Source organism: Eutrigla gurnardus (genome assembly GCF_963514095.1).
Source record: "Eutrigla gurnardus genome assembly, chromosome: 7".
Taxonomy (NCBI): domain Eukaryota; kingdom Metazoa; phylum Chordata; class Actinopteri; order Perciformes; family Triglidae; genus Eutrigla; species Eutrigla gurnardus.
The window spans coordinates 20,162,656-20,168,749 of record NC_139921.1 but is presented as its reverse complement, the minus strand read 5'-3'; positions in this window follow the sequence as shown (position 1 = coordinate 20,168,749).

The following is a 6,094-nucleotide window of genomic DNA, read 5'->3' as shown; positions in this document are numbered from 1 at the left end:
CATTTAAGTAAAAGACATTAATTCAAATTACTCAGCGTTCCCAGCTATCCACCTAGAACCTTCTCCCTTCCTCAGAGTAAAATATCTGCCTTGGAGATAGTGAGAAGTATAGCAGAAAATAGAAATATTCAAGTAAATACAAGTACAAGTACAAGTACCACTGGCACTGAGTTAAGAAACACCATGAAGTTAGTTAATACGGTTAGTTCAGCTTACATTACAGGTCGGTGGCTTTGAACAGTTAGGAACATTATTTACATTCCTTTATTAAAGAGCAGAGACAGGTCTCTTAAAGTAAACAACTTTCCTTTTCCTTCCTTCCCTTTTTGTTTAAATTGCAAACAATAATATCTGTGGAAACTAAACCCATTTTGTGCATTTAAGTGCCATAAAACCTTTTTCTGAAATTCAAAAATAAATACATAAGAACATTTCTTTGACAGGGTATAACCTGCATATCAGCCGATTTGTTTTTTTGGAAAATCGTTGCATAATATGCTTTTGACAAACCTCAACTTGCTTTTAGTAGAACAGAATATCAGGGTCAACTCGAAAGAGGAGGTTGTCGACATCAAAAGCTCAGAATTACTTTGGATTTACTGGTATTTGTGAAGTTCAATGGACATTAATTTAATCCGGAAAGAACATTTTCAAGTGTATGTAAATTGTATGTAAATCTGTATTTCCACTCTGGGAAAAAAGAGCAAATATTATTAAACGGTTTGATGTGGGGAGATAATTGGCTTCCTCAATAATGAATTCACTCCTCCTCACTCATGTAGTTCCAATAAATAAAAACTTCAAATATCTCTTTGTGGTTGCCTTTTATTCACACGCTCCGTGTCTCTCCTCCTCGCAAGAAAAAAGGACGAGGTGTGTTGCTGCGCTGCAATTATATAATATTGCTTTTTAAAAAGATTTCAAGCAACCAGTGGAACAATTCATACATCATCATCAAAGGATAAAGAAACTAAGGAAAGAAAAAAGCGGAGAAACACTTTTGACTATTTATACCTTGTCAGAGACAATAAGTGCTCATAGCAGAATCTGCTGCACCATTAAAATATGTATCTATAAACTATTATAAAAGCAGGTTTAACAAACTCTTAACCTTACCCTGAACTCTGAGTTAAACAACTCTGAAATGGGCAACTCAAAACGTTTTCGGTTCCAGAACAGCAGTTCTGAATTACTTCAATCAACTCTGATTATGTTAACTCGGCCTGCTGACTCTCCAAAGCCATCATCAATGGAGCTCCAATACTACGATTCACCATGGCAACCGGGAGAGAGTTGTTAATGGAGAAACCAAGCTCATCCTTGGAAAGCGGTGCGACGTAACTGCAGCAAAGCAGATACAGGCTGCAGTCGAATAGTCTATTTTGCTTAGGAAGGTTCCTAACTGAAGAAGTGACCCGGAAGTAAACAAGTGGCCGCCATGATAAGAGCCGTTCAGATTATCTAAATGCAAAGGAAAAGAGCTCCAATGCTTCCTTTCAGAGCCCCTTTAGCATAGGATGCAACGGACCTTCCTATGCGAAAGGAAAGGAGATCACGCCGACCCATAATTCTTTGCGAGAGCATTTAGAGTGTCGCACACCTCAGCCGTTCATGAAAACAAATGATATGTGAATTTGCATACTTAACAATTACTTTCATGCAGACATATAGTAATTGGAATTGTGTTGATAAATGTGTGGACAGTGATAATAATTGAATGTTTTTTTTTTTTTAAATCATGTTACAAATGTTTGACAGAAACAGAACCAAAACCTCAAGTGGACCATATGCTGTTTGTAGTCCATTATTGTAGTTTCTCCAGTGCAGACGCACGTCAATCGCCGGTGCCGATCATCAGCCTGCGGCCGCGTTATTATGAAGTAGCTTAGTGAAAGTCAGGTCAGATTCTCTGAGCACCGCGGCCGACTTTTCCTTAACCCTTTTGAGTTCTCCTATCGCCTTTCCTTAACCCTGTGACGTTTTCCCCAGAGGTCAAGGAATAGGAGTTAGGACCTCATTTTGTGACTATTCGACTGCAACCACAGTTTTCCTGGGAGGCAACTGCTGCCCGAATCAATGCTTAAGACTGAAACTAACAGTCGATTGGTCGGCCTGCCTGTCTGTCAATGTTTACTTCCTGATTGTGTGCACTCTGACAATCTTGACTACTCATTGGCGTTGGGGGAGTGGCTTTGAACAGAGGTCTGAACAAAGGGGGTGGTACTTTTCAGGTTCGGCAATGCATTCAAATTTCGACCCCAGTTTCGAATAAGACGCTACACCCCATTTTTCCTCAAAGTTTGATTGTTAAAAGGAAGTGAAAAATGAGAATAAGAAGAGAAAAGAATGCACTGAAAAAGAGGGGATACAAAGAGAAATGAAGGGACAGTAATAGGTCTTGAAAGCTGTTGTGAGACAGGCCCTTTGCTTATCGGAGAATTGATTAATGGGGATATAACCAGAACATGGAAAAAGCATTGTGTCCCCTGCGAGCGTACTGCAGTATGCCGTGTTACTGGAGAGAGAATCAATACTAAACGTACAACTCAGTGAGTGCCAATACTGATTATCTTTATCAATTTGCAATTCTCTGAGCTCCCCCGCTCTTCCTTATCCGTGCTTATGGTTATCATGTTCTTCTTTCCTTTTCTTTAATAAACAGGGGGGGAAATAAATTGGACAAAGTACTTTCTAAATGATTTTTGCCAGTTTGCAGGTGGTTATGTGGGAGTAGAGCGCCTTGCTCCAAGTACAAGGATACACAGCAGCTCTGGAACACAGCCTCATTACAGATTTTCATCACTGTGTGGGTTTCTGTATTCAAACGTCTTTCTTTGCCTCCGTGTGTGTCATCTAAGATTCCCTGACAAGCTCCAGCCAGTGAACAGAAAAAAAAAAAAAAAAAACAGTTTGTCTGCAGCTTGAAGTCAGTTAAACTCTTCTCATTAAACGGCAAAAAGCCCTGCAAAAGCCTGTGTTGCTATATTTGGTTTGGTAATGAAATGTGCCTCTCCTCCTCTGGTGCCACAGCATCTAATCTAATTAAAACCCCATAAAGGTTTCGAATACAGACACAGTTCACTCTGGTGAGGTTTTTACTGGCTAAAAGTCACAGTTAATATAGAGCGTCTTTAGCTTCAGCTATTTGACAGTATTTCTGAGCGAAACAGAATAGAGAATCAAAGTAATGAAGTCGCATTCCGTGCGCTTATCAATGCAATCTCCCATTTAGCTTTTCTTTAATCAGCCTTCCTGAAGAAAAAGAAAAGAAAAGTGTCTCCCTTTTATTTCCATATTCTAACTTGTGATATCCCTGAGTCTTAAAGTAAGTTCCCAGGCTTTCAACTAACTCCAATGTGTCATTAGAGAAGCTCAGAGCAACGGATGTAGTATTAAGAGTGAGAAGTCTTCAATCTCTTATGTTGAGCCATCAGGATCATGCTTCCAAAGTCTATGGCTCATGGGAAAAGCTGAAAGATTGAATCTATTATTTCTTTTCAAAAGCATACCATTCTTAACTAGAGACATGAAGCAAAGCAAGCAACACGCTGTTCAAAGCTCAGATGAGGTTCAAAGTTTAGATGAGAGCGTCGTTACACGTGTACAAGAGGTTTTTTTTTTACTTCAGGCTACTGTACAGAGTATGCTTATCTGTTTAAATATTAAGTTTGTGATTCAGGTTGAGCTTAACAGTGAATGGGCCAAGTGTAATGGCCGACAGCGCCACCTGGGGAATCGCTTATATATCCTGCTTGATTAGCTTTAGCAGCACCTGCAACCAGGAGAGCTTCCACCAGCACACCAGGAAAAGAGAAGTATCTCAATATAAACACTTTTAAATGATGAAATACATTAAATTGGGGTTAACTTCCTTTTTTTTCCAATTTATTGTGTTTTTAAATAGCAATCAATCTTCCTGGTTTTTATAATATATAAGCCACCATATACATATACTCAACACCAACACCTGCACACAAATCATTTAGCAAAAATCTGCCGGCAGAATTTTACATTTAAATGACATGCTTCAAATCGTGTTGAGCTTTTTAGGGCTTGATTTATGTCGAGGAACAACCCATCCATCCATCCATCCATCCATCCATCCAGTGGACACAGATAAGAGCTGCCAGAGCGGAAAGCAGATGGCTGAAAGTTATGAAGAAGATCATTGTATTTGCTGTGGCTTATTATGCCCTGAGTACACAGGGAGTGTATAAAAAGAGCTGGAGGTCTGCACTCCAGCGTGCCTGGTGGGTAAACCAGGACTCTCAAGGGGGGTTCTTGCATTGAAAGATTTCTGAAGAGCAACTCCATGCCCTCATATTCCCAAGTGTGTGCATGTATGTTGATGAGTTCAGGAGTAGGAGGGGATGAATGCATATCTGTGCTCATTTGTGTTGTTTTTTCCACAACAACTCTCGACTGTTTATACAACCAGATTTCACCTGAAAATATAATATCTGCAAAAAGTTTTCCTTGTGTTTTCCTCAACTTGTCGGCACAACAAATTATTCTGAACGATGTTGTTTTTTCCCCCAGTGAGTATAAGGGCATATGAGCTTGGTGTGACGTTTGTCCCCTGACATCAACAGCCTCACTCAATATATCTCATTACAGGTAATTTCACACAAGCAAAACAGCCTCTTCAAAGCTGCGACATCAGAAAAATAAATTCATCATTTTACAGTTCACATTGCTGGGTTCAGTTTAATTAGATGGAGTTTGTTCTGGTGTGTGTGTGTGTGTGTGTGTGTGTGTGTGTGTGTGTGTGTGTGTGTGTGTGCTGGGGGGTGGATGACTGCATCGGTAACCTTAATGGGTCATGTGCTGGCTGCTGAGGGGTCTGCTGTGCACGATAGACACATACCTACTTGTTGAAATGCCAGTTTTTAAGCCCCGTTCATGCTGATAGAGACTAAGCTAAGCAGCAGGAAAAGCCTTTCAGATCCCTCTGGAAAGAACCATTTACTCCACGTAAAAATGCATTTGTTATACATAGCTCCGAGGTAAATATGCCTTCTCATTTGAAGTTCAACCATTTAAGCTTTTACAGCATACACCGGGTTAACCATTTGAGGAAAGCCATTTATAATGCCAGATATATAATGTATTTTTTAGATTCAATATCATCTATATTGCCTCCGTGTTTGCCGTTACATACAGAACCCTGTGAATGCCATTAATCAATATGGAGCAATTGTTTGTTGTTCCACAGAGACCGACATTGAAACAAGCTGAAAAATCCTGCAGTTGCTGCTCTGAAACCTCCCGAGGAAAGTCAGGTTGCATGATGAATTAAGCTGCAGAGTAAATCGTGAAAACACATCAATGATGTTAAATGATGAGGAAAGAATGCAGAAACAACTCTTTTTCCATTTTTTGCTAGTGACTATATATATATATATATAGCTGAACTAACAAAGGCATTTTCTCTCTTTTGTCTTTGTTCTCGTCCTTGTGTTTGACTTGATATGATGTTGGCTGACTCATATTTTTCTTTGCCACATGATAGTTCTTTGCATTTCTGTCCATATCAGTTCTTTCATTTGTAATAGAGGAGGGAAAAGCTTCCATTGACACGTCTTATGATATATATATTCTTTCCTGAGGTATAAAGAAAAGCCACCTTTGGTGCACACGCATTGGTCCGTCACACAGAATGCAAATGCCACCTTTCGCCTTCCCCTCGTCTTTGTGTGATGAGCTCATGTGAAACCTGTGTATGTTGTGCGTGTGCTTGAGTCCGAGGCGCATTATTACAATGAACCCGATAAAGGCTCCTGCGATTGGTCGTTCTCTCTTCCCAGACCTCAATTTCGGAATCCAATTTGTGCCTCTGCACGCCCAATCGCCATCGTTCACCGCCGCCAATCGCTCTTGTCTGAATTTTACAGCTGCTCTTGTCTGTAAATGGATATAATGACTTCAGCATGACTGAATGAATCAAGTCCCACTACTGTCAGTCCAAATTATTTCAATTACACTCAGAGGTCAGTGAATAAAAACAAGGCAGGGACATGCCCCTCTCCATCTCATGTATACAAAAATGCATTACAGCGCTGCACCGCCAGTGCATACATCATATAGAAAGGTT